Source organism: Stegostoma tigrinum, chromosome 9 (genome assembly GCF_030684315.1).
Source record: "Stegostoma tigrinum isolate sSteTig4 chromosome 9, sSteTig4.hap1, whole genome shotgun sequence".
Classification (NCBI taxonomy): domain Eukaryota; kingdom Metazoa; phylum Chordata; class Chondrichthyes; order Orectolobiformes; family Stegostomatidae; genus Stegostoma; species Stegostoma tigrinum.
The window spans coordinates 73,226,445-73,247,656 of record NC_081362.1 but is presented as its reverse complement, the minus strand read 5'-3'; the positions used below and the strand labels follow the sequence as shown (position 1 = coordinate 73,247,656).

Below are 21,212 nucleotides of genomic sequence, written 5' to 3'. Positions count from 1 at the left end.
AGTGTTCAGAGGAATGTGGGACAATTGCTGGCAAATGGGATGAGATTAATGTAGGATATCTGGTCCACATGGAGGATTTGGGCCGTAGGGTCTGTTTCTGCACTGTTCAACTTTATGTCTCTAAGTCTTTAAGGATTCAAGATCAGATCTTTACCTTGAAAAGTCACTGGACTTGAAATGTTTACTGTGTTTCTCTTTCCACAGATGCTCCCAGAGCTGCTATGTTTCTCCAACAATTTCTGATTTTGTTTCAGGTTTCCAGCATCCACATTTCTTTGTTTTATTTTAACACTCTTTATTCTAGTTTTTTTCAATTTCAGGTTTCAAATCAAGTGCATTAGGTTTTGTTGAAAGCTGACAATTTGCTGGTGTTTAGAGACACCAGAAAATCTTCAAATCTTCAAAGCTTTGCTAGGTCTTTCAAAGGCCCAGTTTTTGCCCATTCAATCTTTGAAGCAATTTGTTCCAAGGGGCCATGGAATTGTAGCATTTGGCTCCAACTGCAAGAACTCCTGTCTCAACTGTCAAAACATCAAGCTACCTACTTGCTTGTTTGTAAAAAAGGTTCTCATGTCAGCAGCAACAAAGCAGGAACATTCCTGGTCATACAGGTGCTGTAAAACTTTTAACAGTCTCTCATAACTTACAATGGAGTGTGCAGATAACATTGTAAAAAGCCCACCTACACCCAATCAAAAGATTCGATTGAGTGCTAATTGGTTTTATATTATATTTGAAAGAGTTACGACAAAAGTTTTAAAATCTCAGTAAAATTGATGTTTTGGATCCCATGTGAAATAAATTATTTACAGAGTATTGTTTATCGTTTATCTGACAATAAGGCTCCTTCAGAACAAATCCATAAAGCAGGTGACAAGATTATACTATAGTACCAGATGAGATCTATAATCAACCCTATTCATGATTCTGGATGAATGTTAGAACAACATGAACTAAGAGATCATGGGAAATGGGTATCTGTGTGTACATGTGAAAAACATGAATCATCTAGGATAGAGATAGTAGCAACTGCAGATGCTGAAGAATCTGAGATAACAAGGTGTAGAGCCGGATGAACATAGCAGGCCAAGAGGAGCAGGAAAGCTGACGATTCGGGCCTGGACCCTTCTTCAGAAATGGGGGAGGGGAAGAGGACTCTGAAATAAATAGAGAGGGGAAAGCAATGATAGAAAGTGGATAGAGAAGCAGATATGTGGAGAGAAGATGGACAGGTCAAGGAGGCAGGGATGAGGCTAGTAGGTAGGAAGTCGGGGTAAGGGTTGGTCAGTGAGGTGGGAAGAACAGCTGGGTGGGAGAAGACAGACAGGTCAAGAAGGCGGGGACAAGAGGGACTGGTCTTGGGATGAGGTCGAGGGTGGGGAGATTTTGAAGTTTGTAAAGTCCACATTGAGACCATTGGGCTGCAAGGATCCCAGGCAGAATATGAGGTGCTGTCCCTCCGGCCTTTGGGTGGCATTGTTGTGGCACTGGAGGAGACCCAGGATGGACATGTCGTCCAACAAGTGGCAGGGGGAGTTGAAGTGGTTTGCAACTGGAGGTGTTGTCGTTTGTCATAAACCATGCATAGGCGTTCCACAAAGTGGTCTCAAGCCTCTGCTTGGTTTCCCCAATGTAGAGGAGGCCACATCGGGAACAGAAGATACAATAGACTACATTAGCGGATGTGCAGCTGAACATCTGTTTAGTATGGAAGGTTTTCTATGGGCCTGGGATGGAGGTGAAGGTATAGCACCTCCTGCTGGTTTCAGGGAAAAGTGCCAGGGATGGTGGGGCTAGAGGGGAGTGTGGAGCGGACAAGGGAGTCACAGAGAGAGCGGTCACTCTGGAAGGCAGATAAGGGTGGGGAGGGAAATATATCCTTAGTAGTGGAGTCAGATCAGTGGCAGAAGTGGCGGAGAATGATGTGTTTAATGCGGAGGTTGATGGGGTAATAAGTGAGGACAAGGGGGATTCTGTCTCTGTTGTTACTGCGGAGAGGGAGTGAGAGGGCTGAGGTGTGGGAAATGTGAGAGATGCGGTCCAGGGTGTTTTTGACCACTGTGGAGGAGAAATTGTGGTCCTTGAAAAACAAGGACTTCTCAGACTCCAGTATTGGCAGTTCCTACTATCACTGAATTAATCATCTGGGAATGTGAGAAGTGAAATTAATTGAGAATCAAAGCCCAGTAAAAGTTAGGAGCATAGTTAAGAATAGTTCAAAAAGAGATTTCTCCTGGAGATATCTCGGTACTCGTTTATACAATGAGGATAAATTATGCCTACTGGCTACAACCCAACCATGCAGAGGAAGATTCAAATCAAATATCATCAGATGCACAAATGGTTTGATAAAAAGCTTCAAAAGCTAGGAATGTATCTGATCACCCATTTGGTGTGATCATGAGATACTGCTGAATGTATATGAGGTCACCACTGTACAGAATTTGTGAGGGAGATGGACTGAAGAACTGCCCTCAGATAGGCTGAGCCAAGTTTTCAAGCTGAGTTTGAAATCACTTGTGCATCTCAGAGGAGTGAGAATGTTCACCATATCGGGACTAAATCAAAATTCTTGCCATGCCATCACTTGTTCCAAGAGCAGACCAAAGTTTTATGTAGAAATGAATGAGTCCATCAATTAAACATACTGATATTTATTGTATTTTGGGTGTGGAAGGGATTGAAAATACATTTTTTTATTCATTCACGGGACATGGATTTCACTGGCTGGCTGGCATTTATTGGCCATCCTAAACTACCCTAGAGAAGGTGGTCGTGAGCTGACTTCTTAAACCACTGCAGCCCATATGTTGCAGGTTCACCCAAAATGCCATTAGGAAGAGAGATCCAGGATTTTGACCCAGTGACACTGAAGGAATGGTGATCAGGAGTTGAGTTACTTGCTGCAGATTTCCATGCTTTTGTCCTGTTCCTGGAGCTGCAGTGGCTATACGACTAGTCTAGTTCAGTTTCTGGCCAAAGCGGTAACATCTAGGATGTTGATAGTGGGGAATTCAGTGATGTAATGCCATTGATTAATGCCAATGTCAAGGGGTAGCGGTTTGATTCTCTCCTGTTGGAGATGGTCATTGACTGGCATTTGTGTGGCACAATTATTACTTGATTGAGTGCAACATCACCATCCATTATGATGACATCATGATGTCTTCATGGTTGAATAAAGTAGGATCTCATAGGCCACGGACCTAGGACTGGGGCTTCTCAACATTCTTTAAATGATAAAGAGCCTATTCTTAGAACCTGCAAATTGTTGCAGGGATGGAATTAACTCTATCTTATTTCCTACATGTACTTCACAACCAGGAATTCCCATTTCTGAGCAGAAAGTTGTGTTTTGACTTAAATTCCACACAAAATGTGGAAGAGGTTAAGTTACACATTAAAGAGTTTGTTTGAATACCATTGGAAGATTAAAAATTGAATACAGTATTTCACTGAAAAAAGAAACGAAAAACACTTGTTTTCATGCACCCTGGATGATAACACATCCCTAAACAAAACAAATTTTGAACGAAACTTGCACAAATTTCAAGAGTGGGCATGATTTCCATAGGCACCAACAATGTTTGGGGACGACTACTGCATTCAAACCTAACAGAACAAATTAAAACAAAAATGGAAATTGCTAAGGAAACGCAACAGGTTTGGCAGCATCTGAGAGAGAAACAGAGTTAACATTTTGAGTCCAGTGATCCTTCATCAAAACATTGGTTCTTATTTTATTTCAGATTTCCAACATCTGCAGTTCTTGGTTACATTTTATTTCTATTTGAATTTGTGTTGATCTTACACAGGCAATTAGAGAAATTTATACTGTGTTTGCATTAATACCAATCTAGGAAAACAATCCAAAAGCAACATTTTCACAAAGTTCAATGCAATTTGTGGATTTTGGTAAATGTCATTCGCTGAGCAATCAAAATTGCTTCTGACATTGACAATACATTTTAAACATTTTTGTTTTTACAGATTACTAATTGGAAACGTGTCTGCCCCAGAAATTTTCCAAATGAACCATGCAAAACATTTTTTAAGGTCTCTGTGGAGTTATATGCCACTTGGAAGTCATTTTAATCCGCACGTTCTCTGTGTGTCTGGGTGGGTTTCCTCCGAGTGCTCTAGTTTCCTCCCACAGTCCAAAGATGTGCAAGCTATGTGGATTAGCCATGTTAAATTGCCCATAGTGTTCAGGGATGTCTAGTTTAGGTTGGTTTATAGGGGGTTGGGTTATGGGTGGCATGCTCTGAGGGTCAGTGAGGACTTGTTGGGCCAAAGGGCCTGTTTCCACACTGTAAGGATTCTATGAATCTATGAATCCCATGGAACATTGGTTGAAAAGCATGTTCAAAGACTGTATGCAGTATTAAAGCATTTGTAAGAAGAGGCCAACACAACTTAAGTCCAAAGAATCCATTTGGTTTTTGGGACACATAATCAACATGAAGGCATAATGGCTACTCTTCAGAAGACTGAAGCCGTTGGGAAGTTCCTCACTCTACATTTAGCCCAGGATCTTTAAATATTCCTGGGCAAAGTGAATTAGTCAGCAAACCTTGTGTCTCAACTAGCAACTATTACAGAACATTTGAAACATCTTTCCAAGAAGACACAAGGATGATGTTGGAATCTTCATTAAGAGAATGTTTTGTAAGGAAATATTAGACAAGGAGCAGAAGCAACGTATTCAGCCCATCAAGTCTGATCTAGCATTCAATTAGATCATGACTGATGACTGATGATGCTCAAATTTATTTTCCCGCTTTTCCCCCTGATTTCCTTACTGCTTAAAAGTCTGTCAATCTCAGCCTAGAATATAACTAACGACTCAGCCCCTACAGCCATCTGCGGTAAAGAATTCCACAGATTCAACACCCACTGAGAAAAGAAATTCCTTCTCATCTCTGTCTTATAGGGACCTCCCTTTATTCTGAGATTATGCCCTCTGATCCTAGACTCTCCTACAAAAGGATATAGGTTTTTTGCATTTACCGCATCAAGTCCCCTAAGAATTTTGTATTTCTCATTTTTCTCAACTCTATTGTTGATGTCTACAGATATGGTAGCTGTCTTTTCCTTAGGATGGGGGATTTCAAGACCAGGGAGACACATTTTTAATGACAGAGGTTTAAAAAAGATATGAGAGACAATTTTTTTTTTACACAGAGGGTGGTTCACATGTGGAATGAAATTCTTAAGGAAGTTGTGAATGCGGGTACCATTACAATGTTTAAAGGACATTTGGATAGATACATGAAGAGGGAAAGTTTGGAGGGAATGGGCCAGGAGCAGGCAGGTGGGACTAATTTAGTTTGGGATTATATTCGGCATGGACTGGTTGGACTGAAGGGCCTCTTTCCATGCTGTATGACTCTGGGACTCTATGACTCCATGTCTTAGCACATATTAATCTTTTGTTTCCAATGATTGGAACAGCAGATGCTTGTTTAGGAGTAGTGCTCTTCCAGGAGCAGCTGAATGGATGTCAAAAATCAGTCTATAATGCATTTTGGGCATGATTCAATGCCAAAAACACCATATACAGTGGTTGAGAAGGACGCTGTCTTAATTACTTGGGTGGAAGGGGTGATTTTCAGATTATATCCTTGGCCTGAACGTGGTCATCAGAAACATCACAAACCTTCAGTGTTTCTATTGGATGAGAAGAAACTTACAAGAATGTCTCCAAGAATACAAAGATTTTGACTTATCCCACAAAATTCACCTCTGAAATAGTCTGCATGTACATCCACGGTGATGTGATCGTTGTGACATATGAGTCTGGAAGATTCTGAAAGGGTTAATACTTGATCGTGTGCAATAAGCACCACCAACGGTGGTGATGTCAGGAAGATTTGGTGTCAGTGTAAAAGAGGATCACGGGCCTAAGACAGACCTAAGGCTGGCTACTCCCAAAAATCTTTGAAGTGATACAGACACTATGCCTAAAACATGTAAATTGTTTTAGGGGTGTAATAAACCATATCTTATTTATTGTACAAGACTCTTCTGGTTAAACCAGGAGGTGGCTACACTCACACACACTAGATCATTTAAGCCTGTAAAGAACCCACACATTTCAAAGATATGCATGGTAGCATATGCACCAGCACCTATCACCAGGACTGACATGAAAATTGAAATTCCAAAATTCAGAGTTGATTTCCCTGAACTAACATTGGCATTAGAACAGTTGAGGAGTCGGAAGATAGCAGAATTAGTCATAGGATGGATCACAGTAAAAGGACTGCTGCATGATATTTGAAATCTGGAGGTTGATTTGCGGTACATGGATCAGTACTTACTTTTGTGATTTTGTTGTGCACTGTGCTATGATGTTTTTTGCCTGTGTTATGAAGCATCATATTAAAGAAATGAGGGGTGCTGGGATAGATAGCTAAAGATTGATATATGATGTGTGTAGGCCCAATATTTTCCTTTACACAGCAGGGGATTTGGGATTAGCAGGGAAGAGAGCTGGTGAAAATATCAGAAGGAAATGTTTTAATGCAGAATTCATTTAATGTTCAGAATTCCAAGTCGTCATGAAAAGACAATTCTTTTGCGAAATCTGTTGCAACAGATTATGTCTGAACAATCATTCAAAACTCTCCTCTCAACAAAGACTTGTGCAAATTTATACCACTATTATCATAAGGGATAGCCTTATGTTCTCGATACATCTGTGCACCTATTAGTTGACGACCAGTTTATCATTTCTGTACATGTAAGGACAGCTTTGAAACGGTATCCACTTTCTGAATGCTGGGTTGATACAAAGCTGTGTAAACCATGTTAAGATCATACTGTAATGCTCCTTTAGCTAAAGTGATAAAGTTAGGGAAGGGGAGAAGTAGTTTGATCACCCTGGGCACTCTGGATATGCTGGGCCTGGAAGTGGCAAATGGTCTTAATTAGACAGTATGGTAGCAGGCCAGAACCCTGACACGTTCCCAACCTTACCCAAACTAGGTTCTGTTTGGGAAAACCCATTGTTGACTTTGCAACCTACTACTAATTGAGGGCCGTAAATGGAAATTTAATGATTATTTAAAGGCCACCTGGACCTGCAATTATATTAGCTCAAGGCAGGACAAGAGAAGCTCAGCTTGCCTGTCTGGTTCACCAGTGCAGGCAAGCTGCCTATTTGCTAGGGAGAGGTCCCTTGACCTATACCCATTTGTGCACAATTGTAGGACTGTAACTAAGGCATGGAGGTGGAAGATCAGAGCCAGGTCCCAGCCCTTGCTTCCAATACCCCCATCCCCTCTTCCCATTATCCCCACTCTTTGAGTGAAATTCCTCCCGCCCCACCTCCCACCACCAACAAATTATAGTATTCCTGCCAGAGGTCTGGAATCCTAGAATCTCGTGAAAGTTGGCACAACATGTGAAAATGCAGATTGCCCAGCAGCTCCTGCTCCATGCTGGAATCCCTGATCTGGGCTCTGAATTCCAGCAGAAAACCCACCGACAGCCAATTAGCTGTCTGATTGCTGAATGGTCCAGCAGACCTTTTACTTTCATAGGCCAAGGTTTTCCATCCCGAAATGGATCCCAGCTTCTGAAACTCAGTTCAAGAGCTTTACGATAATGTCTCTCATGTCCTATGGATTTTCATGTGGAATTTTTTGTGTAGTTTATTTTTCTCTGATAGAATCTCTAAATGAAGATTCTGTGCTTAGAATTTTGTTTTACTGGCACCGAGAGAGAAAGCAGCTCCAAGCTTGTCTCTGTCTCTGGATGAATCACCTCTCACCCACATCCTAAGAATGTTTAAAAAAAAAAAGAACCTGACCACCAGCAGGCTGAATGGCCTCTTCCTGCGGTGTATTGACTCCATGATCAAATCCTGCCACTTCGACCAAGGCAAGTGAACAATCCCTTTCCCTCAATTCATGTCCTTCACATCAATGGTATTGTGTTTTGTGACTCAGAGATGTACAAAGATTACACCAGGTAGTTTCATTTATACAGCTTTATAAGGTGCCAGCTGCTGCTTTTTGATTAGTTTCTCTTCCTCAGTCATCACACCAAGGCCTGACTAAACTGACAGGGGCCAATCAACAGCCAAAATGAACCGAACATTGAAAAATTGAATAGTACAAATCTTTCTTGAAATCAATTCTCACTCGCAGAGTTTTAAAATATTTCTAGTGCTTTCATTATAAACCACAAAGCTTGGTAATGAAGAATAGCAATGTGCCACTTTAGAAACGTTAGCTCCGGCTCAGCTCGAATTTCTTTTCAATAGAACCATGGGATCAGACAATAGCTACAGCACAGAAAGTGGCCATTCAGCCCATCGTGTTCACGCCTGCTCTCTGCAATATTTAACTCTGACTCACCTTTCCTGTGTTTTTTTTAAGAAATGAAATGAATGACTCCACTGTTGGGATAAATGCAGCCATGATAGCATCTCATGCTGGGTCTCAGTATGACATTCTGAAATGATAGCTGTTAACATGCTGGCTTCAAGCATAGATTCTCTCCAGTGGGCAGTCCTTTGTATATTCACGCCTTTAAATTTTATATCTTAGTAACTGGCAGTGTATAATGGAGCAATCATTGGTACTGTTGGTGAGGCTTCCTTGGGGGAGGTCTGAAACCTCAACTGTTGTTTAAGTAGTTTCATTAGATAATCTACAATTAAAACTGAAGGAATGACTAAAAGAACTGAATAAATTCCTGAGTGACTCATTGGCTGAACTAGGCATATTGTGGGCATATGAGAAGGCTCTTCTGGTGAGAGACTCAATACCAGATGTAGAAAGTTTTGCTGAGAAATCATAATTATTTTGACCTGTGTCTTTGTTTGGCACAAAGATTGAATGGGCTGGAATCAGTTTGGCCATGTAGGTATAGTAATGATTTGCATACTGTGTTTATCTACAAGAATTAATAGCTTCTATATATAACAAAATTTTTTATTGCACCTTTAGTAGAATGAATGTGTGATAGGAGGTGTATAATATTATATTTTGGGACTTGGGTTGTAAAATTGAGGCAGATGGATGTGAGTCATCTCTGTGAATGTAACTTTTAAAAACAGGTTAGAAAGTTATTTGGAACAGTGACTCAAGTGCAACAATTTCAATAAAGCATGTGATTGTAGTGAAGTGCCTTCCAGAATCCCAACAGTGCTAGTGGATGGACTGTTATACTGCTTACAACAGACCAAAAAGATATTACTTTCTACTTTGAGTTGGTTCAGAAAAATAATGAGGCTCAGTTCAGATAGGTTGACAGTTTCTCTGTGCAGAGAATCAAGCCTTAGTTTAGGGGAATCAGCACCTCAGCCAAAGTGTTTTAATTGGTGGACCTTCTATGCCAGAAGAATTTGAACAGAAATATTCAAGTTGTTAGAATTGAAAAGAATTAGGCCATCAGCATTGTGAAATTTTCACATCAGCAGACTTAAAAAGGAATCTCAGAACTTCACCCTCAGCACAAGGAAAAGAAGTTGAGAGGCGTCATTTAAATAAAAGCATTACAGTTAAGATAGTGAATTTTTTTTGGAATCAAGTCTCTGTAAAAGGTAGTGTTAGGGACAAATTTAAACTTTGTTTTGCTGTTTGTGATAAGATCTTTCTAACTGTCTTATATGCATCTTTGATTTTATTTCTTTCCTTTAATAAACTTGTGTTCAGTTGTTAAAGAACATTTTCAGCCACATGTAAATATATCTCAGCGACCAATCATCATGGTAACCAACTACAAAAATTGATGTATTAAAATATGATCTGTCAAGCCAAGTTTCATTCTGGGATCTGACATCTCCAGTAATACCACCAGTTGGCATCATAATAAATGTCACAAGATACTTGACAGGTAAAGCATAATATCACATCAAGACAATCAAAGAGATATTTGTGAAGGTGGCCAGATGCTTGATATAAGAGACAAGTTAGAAAGAGTGTCTCAAGGGAGGAATGAGAGATGCAGAAACTGAAAGCTTTAGAGCAGGAATTACAGAGTTTAGGGCCTTGCCAGTTGAAGGCAAAGCTTCCAAACAGTAGAGTACGGAAAACTGAGGATTGAAGAGGCCGGAATTATATGAGCATAGGTGTCTCAGAATTGTGGGATGGAGGAGATTACAAAGAAACAGAGAAATGAGACCATGATGGACATGAAAGAAAAGGTAAGAATTTTAGAATCAAATGAGTTATTATGATTCAAACACATGAAGATGCAGCTGATTAAACACAGGTTGTTAAGCATTGAAATGTAGTTGGGACAAGATAACTTTCAGGTATTTTACTTTCCAAATTCTTCCCATCAAGTTATTACAGCAGAGCAGTGGGAACCTAAGGTTGCATGCATTTGCACATTATGTGGGTTTCTGGAAAAAATGTGTCCAAAACTATCATAAACATAAAGCGTGTCTTCAAGTGATCTTACTTAAGATCAAATGTAGTTATTTTTACAAACAGTTGGAAACACCCTTCTCTGGGGGAATCAGGGATGTTTCTTCAGTCGTAGATCACAGCAAGTGACCAAACCACAGAGAGAGGTAAACAATGAGTCAAAAGTTGCCAAGAATGAGAACATTATAGGGGACGAGAGACTCGGATAGAAGCTTGTGGAGTAACTACTCACAGGTTAGAAATATCCTAATGGGAATACAGTACTGGGACAACATTAACATTTTCACATGACCATTAACATAACCAAGCTTTGTCTTTACACTGCTGTAGACATAGAAATATAGAAAATAGAAATAGGTTTGAAGGGCCAAATGGCCTAATCCTGCTCTTCCATTCAACGTTATCACGGCTGATCATCCAACTCAGTACCCTGTGCCCACATCCTCCGCATAGTCTTCAATCCCTTCAGCCCAAAGAACGAAATCCTACTCCTTCCTGAAAATATTCAATGTTTTCAGTGATTTGCAGATTCCCCATCATTGAGGATAAGGATATTTGTGGAATTTCCTCCTGTTCCTCTTCGATTGTTTAGTTGTTCATCATTATTTATGACTGAATATGACAGGATTGGAGAGTTTTAATCCGACTGCTTGATTGTGGGACTTGTGATGAAAGGTGCATGATTTATATGTATTAATTTCAGTTCTAAAAGTTTAGCTTTCGAGCCAGTCATATATGAGTGCCAGTTTATTTTTGTAAAGTGGTTTAAAGATTAAGTAGATAATAAAATGTGAGGCTAGATGAACACAGCAGGCCAAGCAGCATCTCAGGAGCACAAAAGCTGACGTTTCGGGCCTAGACCCTTCATCAGAGAGGGGGATGGGGAGAGGGAACTGGAATTAATAGGGAGAGAGGGGGAGGCGGACCGAAGATGGAGAGTAAAGAAGATAGGTGGAGAGAGTATAGGTGGGGAGGTAGGGAGGGGATAGGTCAGTCCAGGGAAGACGGACAGGTCAAGGAGGTGGGATGAGGTTAGTAGGTAGATGGGGGTGCGGCTTGGGGTGGGAGGAAGGGATGGGTGAGAGGAAGAACCGGTTAGGGAGGCAGAGACAGGTTGGACTGGTTTTGGGATGCAGTGGGTGGGGGGGGGAAGAGCTGGGCTGGTTGTGTGGTGCAGTGGGGGGAGGGGACGAACTGGGCTGGTTTAGGGATGCAGTAGGGGAAGGGGAGAATTTGAAACTGGTGAAGTAGATATTGATACCATTAGGCTGCAGGGTTCCCAGGCGGAATATGAGTTGCTGTTCCTGCAACCTTCGGGTGGCATCATTGTGGCAGTGCAGGAGGCCCATGATGGACATGTCATCTAGAGAATGGGAGGGGGAGTGGAAATGGTTTGCGACTGGGAGGTGCAGTTGTTTGTTGCGAACTGAGCGGAGGTGTTCTGCAAAGCGGTCCCCAAGCCTTCGCTTGGTTTCCCCAATGTAGAGGAAGCCACACCGGGTACAGTGGATGCAGTATACCACATTGGCAGATGTGCAGGTGAACCTCTGCTTAATGTGGAATGTCATCTTGGGGCCTGGGATAGGGGTGAGGGAGGAGGTGTGGGGACAAGTGTAGCATTTCCTACGGTTGCAGGGGAAGGTGCCGGGTGTGGTGGGGTTGGAGGGCAGTGTGGAGCGAACAAGGGAGTCACAGAGAGAGTGGTCTCTCCGGAAAGCAGACAGGGTGGGGATGGAAAAATGTCTTGGGTGGTGGGGTCGGATTGTAAATGGCGAAAGTGTCGGAGGATGATGCGTTGTATCCGGAGGTTGGTAGGGTGGTGTGTGAGAATGAGGGGGATCCTCTTAGGGCGGTTGTGGCGGGGGTGGGGTGTGAGGGATGTGTTGCGGGAAATACGGGAGACGCGGTCAAGGGCGTTCTCGATCACTGTGGGGGGGAAAGTTGCGGTCCTTAAAGAACTTGGACATCTGGGATGTGCGGGAGTGGAATGTCTTATCGTGGGAGCAGATGCGGCGGAGGCAGAGGAATTGGGAATAGGGGATGGAATTTTTGCAGGAGGGTGGGTGGGAGGAGGTGTATTCTAGGTAGCTGTGGGAGTCGGTGGGCTTGAAATGGACATCAGTTACAAGCTGGTTGCCTGAGATGGAGACTGAGAGGTCCAGGAAGGTGAGGGATGTGCTGGAGATGGCCCAGGTGAACTGAAGGTTGGGGTGGAAGGTGTTGGTTAAATGGATGAACTGTTCAAGCTCCCCTTCCCCTACTGCATCCCTAAACCAGCCCAGTTCGTCCCCTCCCCCCACTGCACCACACAACCAGCCCAGCTCTTCCCCCCCCACCCACTGCATCCCAAAACCAGTCCAACCTGTCTCTGCCTCCCTAACCGGTTCTTCCTCTCACCCATCCCTTCCTCCCACCCCAAGCCGCACCCCCATCTACCTACTAACCTCATCCCACCTCCTTGACCTGTCCGTCTTCCCTGGACTGACCTATCCCCTCCCTACCTCCCCACCTATCTTCTTTACTCTCCATCTTCAGTCCACCTCCCCCTCTCTCCCTATTAATTCCAGTTCCCTCTCCCCATCCCCCTCTCTGATGAAGGGTCTAGGCCCGAAACGTCAGCTTTTGTGCTCCTGAGATGCTGCTTGGCCTGCTGTGTTCATCCAGCCTCACATTTTATTATCTTGGAATTCTCCAGCATCTGCAGTTCCCATTATCTCGAAAGATTAAGTAGGTCAGTTTTTGTTGAACCAAGATTTTAAACCGGTGTGTGTCTCTTGGAGTATTAATGGAAGTTTGGTTATTTTGTGGAAGTTAACCACAAGAGAGAGGAAACATTGAAATACATTATAAACCGAAAGAACTGCAGATGCTGTAGGTGAGGAACAAAAGCAGAAGTTCCTGGAAAAGCTCAGAGGGTCTGGCAGCATTTGTGAAGACAAAAGTCAGAGTTAACGTTTCTGGCCTGTTAACCTTTCAACATGTTCTGAGAAAAGGTCACTGGACCCAAAACGTTATCTCTAACTTTTTTCTTCACAGGTGATGCCAGACCTGCTGAGCTTTTCCAGCAACTTCTGTTTTCATTATTGAAATACATTAGATTGCTTGTGAGTTTAGAATAATCAAGGATTGCATTTAACTTGGAGAATTCCAGGGATTGGAAAGTTTTTGGGCATTTTGAAGGGGACCTGTCAGGAATCTAATGCCAGTAAAGTATCGCCTAGGAAAAAGGAGATTATTCAGAGCCATTGGGGAAATAAGTTACCTCCATGAAAGAGTGTGGTTTGTGAAAATTCTCTGGTCTTTTTAGCATCTATAAAATGATGATGTTGGGGAATAGTTGGGATTTTGCTGCCACATATCTTGAAATCTTTCAAACTGTGTTGTGTTCATCTAGTTTTGGTTTGTATAAAAATATTTCTTTTGCGTAATAAACTTCTGTTTCTACTATTAAAAGAAAACTGCAACCATGTGTGTCAGTGAAAGACAGCCCTATTAAATAAACAAAAGTAACAAAATATCAACTTATCAAACCAGACTTCATTTTGAGATCTGACTCATCTATTTGTAACATCAGCTTGGATTATAACAGATTGCTTAGCTCTATCTATTGCATGCTGCTTCTGCTGTTTGGCATGCAAGAACCTTGTGCTGTAACTCATAAGGCCAACACTTTATTTTTAGGGATTCCAGGTGCTGTGCTAGTCATGCCCTTGTGCTTCCTTCATTGAAAAAGTTAATCGCTTGCTTGATGGTAATCATAGAATGAGGGATATGCCAGGCTATATGCTATAGAATAAAATTCTGCTGCCGCTGATAGTCTATGGTTTCTAATTGCACTCTGATACTAAATCTGTTCTGGATTCTGAATCTGTTTTGAAAAGAAAGATTTATGCAACAGGAGAGGACAGATTGCCAGATGTTGCTACTATCTCTAACACGAGCCTGAAAGAAACTAGACACACAGAATCATTGCCACAATTACCTTCACACAGTGCACTGATTATTGTGATATGTTCATGGATTGTGAATCCAGCAAGTGATGGTTTTACTGAGGACTGCCACAGTGAAACACATACATCTCTTAAGAGAGTGCATTAGCTGGAAACTAGCTGTGCTAATGGCAAATCAGAATTGTATACTAACCTGGCTACTGTGCACATGTATACCAAGACAGCATCCAGTTAGACTGTGTATTACAAGTATACATCGGAATGTGATTGGACACTGTTTTGGGACTCTGAGGGAACCTGTATCACCGAAAAATACAGTCAGTACCAAACTCAATTCCTCATCCTTGCAGTTTCTGGCGGGGTTATTGGACATCAGGGAGGAATGACATCAATGGCTCATTCTATTTCCTAATCCAATTGTCTGGATCCTATCTCAGCTCTGTCTAAGGTGAACTGACTCAGAGAAGTATAGACTTGAAATCAAATTAATTAAGAACATTGTAAAAAAGAATATAGATCAGAGCACAATATCCATTTGATTTTTACAACAGCAATTTATTTCTCCCTCTGGGCATTAGAAAACCTGCTTACTAGTTCCATTAAAAATAAAGACTCCATAATTGGCCCTTTGAGGAGTGGTTCACAAGAAAATAAACTAAATTATAACTCTTGGAATATGTAATAAATGCCAATGATTTATCCAAAGGGATTAAAGTAGCTTGCTCCTTTGTACATCAGCTTTTAACCATTATTAATCCTTTCACTTGTTCTTCAGTTTGCCCCAAAACTCTAACAGTGCATTAAAAGCCATCCATGTGGGTGTGTGGCTTTGCATGACGTGATGAAATTGAAGATACTAGTTACAGAATCAGTGAACTTTATCTCTCAAACGTTTGCTGCACATTTTGTGCACCTCACCAAATTTTGATCACCCATTTTCCCGGTCGTCCATCGTCTCCTAGGCCATTCAAATCCTTGTGAACCACTCCTCGAAAGGGCCAATTATGGAGTCTTTATTTTTAATGGAACTAGTAGGCAGATTTTCTATAATAAATCTTCTGTACATTTAATCCTTTTATGGCTTCATGTCTCCCTTTCATCCTATTAGCTCTTCCCTTGCTGCTGCCCTCCACAGCTACCCTACCACTAGTGATTGTGCAACATTGGATTTCCTTCCAAAAGTCCTTCCATTTGTCCTCCATTTATGATTCCTTAAGATCCAATTCTCTGACCAAGCCCTCACCACTGTCTGTGTTTCCCTGCATTGCCCGCTCCCAGCATGCCACAGGAGATTTTTCCAACTTAAATGTGTTCTACCACTGCAATTTGCTGAGTCACCATTCCATTGGGGCTATTGGGTATTAATCACAGAAGAGGATTTCAAAATGATATCATTTAAAATGTTTTGATCTCCTTCTTGGCTTTCATCAAATTCCCTCATTGTAGAAAAAAAATAACCTGCACACAATGCAAAAGGTGCATTTATGTTATATCCAGCTCTTGCATTGTGGTATGTAAACAAGGGCAGGGTTTGGAAGAGATCAGACAACTGATGGAATGGATCTGCTGGTTTGACTCTTTTAAAATGGAGGAAAACATTTCAAGATTTTGCATGCACGAAATTGCTGTTTGGGGCAGATATCATTTGATCCAAATTAGCAATCACCATAGTCATAGATCATTTTGAAGGCTGTAACTTGTACTTAACTTAATTACAACTATTAATAATGATTATGATTATAAATGACTTTATTTATAGCTAACCCCAGTTAATTGGTGCCCTTACCATCCAAGGAAGCAGAGGGAAATTAGTTGGTGGGTTTACCTTGTCTGCTTTTATCAGACAATTGAACACTGCTGGCATTCAGCCTGCAATGAGAGATTTGGTGTCAAATATATTAATCATTGTAAGTAATTTTGGATACAACTGAGAAACTTCTCCAGTTAGGATAAAACAAAATGGGGAAAAGAAAAATTCTCTGGAAATCTGAAACAAAAAAGGGAAAATGCTGGAAAACTCTCAGAAGGCCAGGCTACAACTGTGCAGATATAAATAGAATGAATAGCTCAGGTCAATAGGGATTCATTAGGATCTGGAAGAAATTCCTAAGCAAACATGATTAGCGTAGTTTGCCATATGTTGGTCAACATAGATATGATGGGTAGAGGGTCCTGTTTCAATGCTGTATGACTCTATGACTCTAAGTAAAAAGCCAGAAAAATAACGAGTAAGACAAGTAGAACAAAAGTGTGACACAATTAGCTGAAAACCGTGCCGAAAATCATGCTCCACTTCTCTGCAAGTCACTATAAAATGTATCATTGCATAAAATGCGACTGAGAACATCAAAATGATCTACATGTCTGACAGACTGCTGCCCAGGACAAAGGCAATTCCCACCGGGTTTCTCTAGTAACAAGTGCAATATTACTCAATTTATTGTAACATATTAAAAAGAACAGAGAAAAGAAAGGATTTTTAATTTATACAGCTATACCACATCAAAGCCCAAAACACGCACACTCAATCATGGTTAAGACAGAGAAAAGAAGAATAAAAATATTATAGACAGGGTAAAAAAAAAGAAGTGGGTGGAGTGGGGGTCAAGAGAACAGGAGGAATGGTGTTTTTGATTAGGGATAACATTACAGCCGTATTTAGGGAGGATATTCCAGGGAGTATGTCCAGCGAAGTTATGTGGGTGGGACTGAGACACAAGAAGGAGATGATCACCTTTGGATTTCTGAAGAAGGGTCTAGACCCAAAACGTCAGCTTCTCTGCTCCTCTGATGCTGTGTTCATCCAGCTCTACACTGTTATCCCAGAGATGATCACCTTATTGGGGCTGTCCTATAGGTCCTCCAATTGTCAGCAGGAAATTGAGAAGCAAATTTATAAGGAGGTCTCGGATATCTGTAAAAATTACAGAAATATAAAGGTAGGGGATTTTAGCTTGATAGGAGAGCAAAATCTGACTTTCCCTTGGGAAGTAAGGCAGGACAAGTGAGTGAGGTGGCAATGGGGAGCACTTTGGAGTCCGCGATCATAATTCTATTAGCTTTAAAATAGTTATGGGAAAGGAGAGACCTGATCCAAAAGGTAAAGTTCTAAATTGGAGCAATGCCAATTTTGATACTGTTAAGAAAGAACTTTCAAAAGTTGTTTGGGAGGGGCTATTCGCAGGTAAAGGGACATTAGGAAAGTGGGAGGCCTTTACAAATGAGATAATGAGAGTCAAGAAAAAGATGGAGGCATATTATCAGGTGTAGGCAGGAGATTGAGTGAATCCCTTGAGTAGAAGAAGGGTGGTGGGGGTATACTCGAGAGGAAAATCAGGGGCCAAAAAGTGGACATGAGATAGCTTTGGCAAAAAGGGTTAAGGAGAATCCAAAGAGATTCTACAAAAACATTAAGAGCAGAAGTGTAACTAAGGAGACAATAGGATCCCTTAAAGATCAAAAAGGCCATCTATATGTGCAACCGCAGGAGATGGTTGAGATACTAAATGAATATTTTGCATCAATATTTACTGTAGAGAAGGATATGGAAGCCAGAAAACTTGGAGAAATAAATAGTGATACTTTGAGAAAAGTCCATATTACAGAGGGGGAAGTGCTGAACATCTTAAAAATACACCTTATCAGTGTATCCCAGAACTTTGTGGGAATTTAGGGAAGTGAATGTCAGGCCCCCTGCTGAGATACTTATATGATTGATGGCGATTGGTGAGGTGGCAGAAGACTGGAAGGTGACTAATGTGGTGCCATTATTTAAGAAAGATCCTAAGGAAAAGCCAGGGAACTATAGGCTGGTGAGCCTGACATCAGTGGTGATTAAGTTGTTGGAGGGGATCCTGAGGGATAGGGTTTAGATGTATTTGGAAAGGCAAGGACTCATTAGGGATAATGGGAACTGCGGATGCTGGAGAATCCATGATAATAAAGTATGAAGCTGGATGAACACAGCAGGCCAAGCAGCATCTCAGGAGCACAAAAGCTGACGTTTCGGGCCTAGACCCTTCATCACCTCTAAGACCAAAACGTCAGCTTTTGTGCTCCTGAGATGCTGCTTGGCCTGCTGTGTTCATCCAGCTTCATACTTTGTTATCAAGGACTCATTAGGGATAGTCAACGTGGCTTTGTGCATGGGAAGTCATGTCTCACTAACTTGATTGAGTTTTTCAAAGAAGCGACAAAGAAGCTTGATGAAGGCAGAATAGTAAACATTGTCCATATGGACTTCAGTGAGGTATTCAACAAGGTTCTGCATGGTAGACTGGTTTAGATCACGTGGAATACAAGGAAAACTATCCTTTTGGATATAAAATTGACTTGAAGGGTAGGAGACAGAGGGTAGTGGTGATATGTTGTCTTTTGGACAGAAGAGTTGTGACCAGTGGTGTGCCACAAGGACTGGAACTGGGTCCACTGTTTTTCATCAATTTTATAAGTGATTTGGATGTGCATATAGGAGGAAAGGTTAGTAGGTTTGCCGATTCCTCCAAAGTTGGAGGTGTAGTGGACAGCAACGAAGGCTATCTCAGAGGTCAATAGTACTTTGATCACATGGGCCAATGGACCAACGAGTGAGATGGGGTTTAATTTACATAAATGTGAGATGTTGCATTTTGGTAAGGGAAATCAGGGCAGGACTTATACAGTTAATGGTAAGGATCTAGGGAGTGTTGCCAAACAGAGAGAGCTTGGAGTGCAGGTGCATAGTCCCTTGAATGTGGAGTCACAGGTAGACACGGTGGTGAAGGTGGCAAGTGGCACACTTGCTGTAATTTTTCAGTGCATTGAGTTTAGGAGTTGGGATGACACGTTGCATTTGTACAGAACATTAGTGAGGCCATTTTTGGAATATTACATTCAATTCTGGTCTGCCTGCCAACGGAAAGATGCTATCAAATTTGAAGGGGTTCAGAAAGGATATCAAGGACATTGCCAGGGTTGGAGGGTTTGAGCTATAAAGGAGAGGCTCAATAGGCTGGGACTATTTTCCCTGGAGGTTTGGAAGCTGAGGAGTGACCTTGTAGATGTGTATAAAGTCATGAAGGGTGAATAGCCAAGGTCTCCTCCGAGGGATCCAAAACTAGAGGGCAGAGGTTTAAGCTGAGAGGAGAAAGTTCTAAAAGGGACCTAGAAGGCAGCTTTTTCTTGCAGAACGTGGTACATTATGGAATGCGCTGCCAGAGGAAGTGGTGGAGTTGGGTGCAATCACATCATTTAAAAGGCATCTGGAAGGGTATATGAATAAGAAACATTCAGAGGAAAAGGGCCAAATGCTAGAAAATGGAACTAGGTTAATTTAGGACATGTGGCTGACATGGATGAATTAGACAGAAGGGTCTGTTTCTGTGCTGTGCAGCTCTATGACTCTATGACAAAATTCTGAACATTGTTAACTGCAGAGCATAAAAGTCTCTCTCTGACCTTTTTTGTATTGATGAGACGTCTGTGTGAAGATGGTCATCTTTTGAATTGATGGTTGATCGGGTAAACTTAGGCGTTCTCTTGCATAAAATTTTTTCTCTCTGTATGAATTCTTTCCAGCAAACTGTCTTGGATTTTTTTTTGTCTTTTACACCACACAGGCGCGCACACACAGGCGCGCACTCCGAAAATTCCAGATGTTTTCACTCTGTGCTGCTCTTGGGACTTACAGCTTTGATAACACTCAGCAACTCGGCCAGAGAGCTATTCCTTTCCTCAAAGTAAAAAGATTGTCAGTGCTGTTCAGTCTGGAATTCTTCCACTGCCTCCTTTCAAAAAGGAGCATTGGTCCAGATTTTTCCTTGGCTTGTCATTTTCCAGTGTAGAGGGGAGTTGTTTACCGAGAGCCTGTGGAATCCCCATTGTAGCACGCTCTGAATGAATGTTCCCCTGGGTAATTCCTCCATATCTGGAAGCATCTGAAAGTTTTCATTTAAATCAGAGACTTTAGAGGGCTCTGCTGAAATTAAGTAGTTACTCAGGTAAGGCCAGACAGTTAAGTGCATTGTCTATCTCCTGACTAAGTATTCAGCGGACCTCAGAATTACCTCACACCCACCACTACAGCAGCCCCAGACCCTTACACACCCCTGGATCCGAACCTGGTGACTGACACTTCCCATACCATTGCTAGACCCAACCCAATTCCCTGCACACTCCGGGAGGTGACAGCCGAGCTTATCACTGGACTGTTAATGCAGAGACACAGGGAACATTCTGGGGACTCATGTTTGAATCCTGCTTCAATGGGGAAAAACAATCTGGAATTAAGAATCTAGTGGTGACCATGAATCCATTGCCAGTTGTCAAAAAACCCACCTGGTTCACAAATGTCCTTTAGGAAAGGAAACTGCCATCCTTACCTGGTCTGGCCTACTTGTGATTCCACACCTACAAAATGTCATTGACTCTTAACTGCACTCTGGGTAATTAGGGATGGGCAATAAATGCTGGTCTTGTCAATTATGTCCTCATCCAGTGAACAGGATAAAAATATTAAAACCTCTCAATCTCTGGTCATGTTCTTTGACAGGTTTACAATGGATTAAGGCATTGTCCAGAGATAATGGGAACTGCAGATGCTGGAGAATCCAAGATAACAAGGTGTGGAGCTGGATGAACACAGCAGGCCAAGCAGCATCTTAGGACTAGGAAGGCTGATATGGAATATTAGTCTACCTACCCCTTGAGGAATACTTTATATTATTGTTGGAAAGTTTTTGGTGTTGGTTATACTGCATGGCACACAATAAAATCTTTCAAATTATTTGTGAATGTCATTAAAATCTTGACTTCTCATCCAAACCACAGTTTGCATCAAGTTTCAGGAACATTTCACCCTTAGATAACTTAGCTAAACTTTTATTTATTCAGGATAGTA

General features: G+C 41.7%; 1 long non-coding RNA gene across 1 annotated transcript in view; it reads left to right on the top strand.

Moving 5' to 3' along the window:
- LOC125455098 (uncharacterized) overlaps positions 1-20,997 on the top strand; it is an 80,095-nt gene extending 59,098 nt beyond the window's left edge. The window contains exon 3 of the long non-coding RNA XR_009446201.1: positions 20,865-20,997. This is a non-coding gene — a long non-coding RNA (uncharacterized LOC125455098). The remainder of the gene's footprint in view (positions 1-20,864) is intronic.
- Positions 20,998-21,212: the final 215 nt, after the last annotated feature.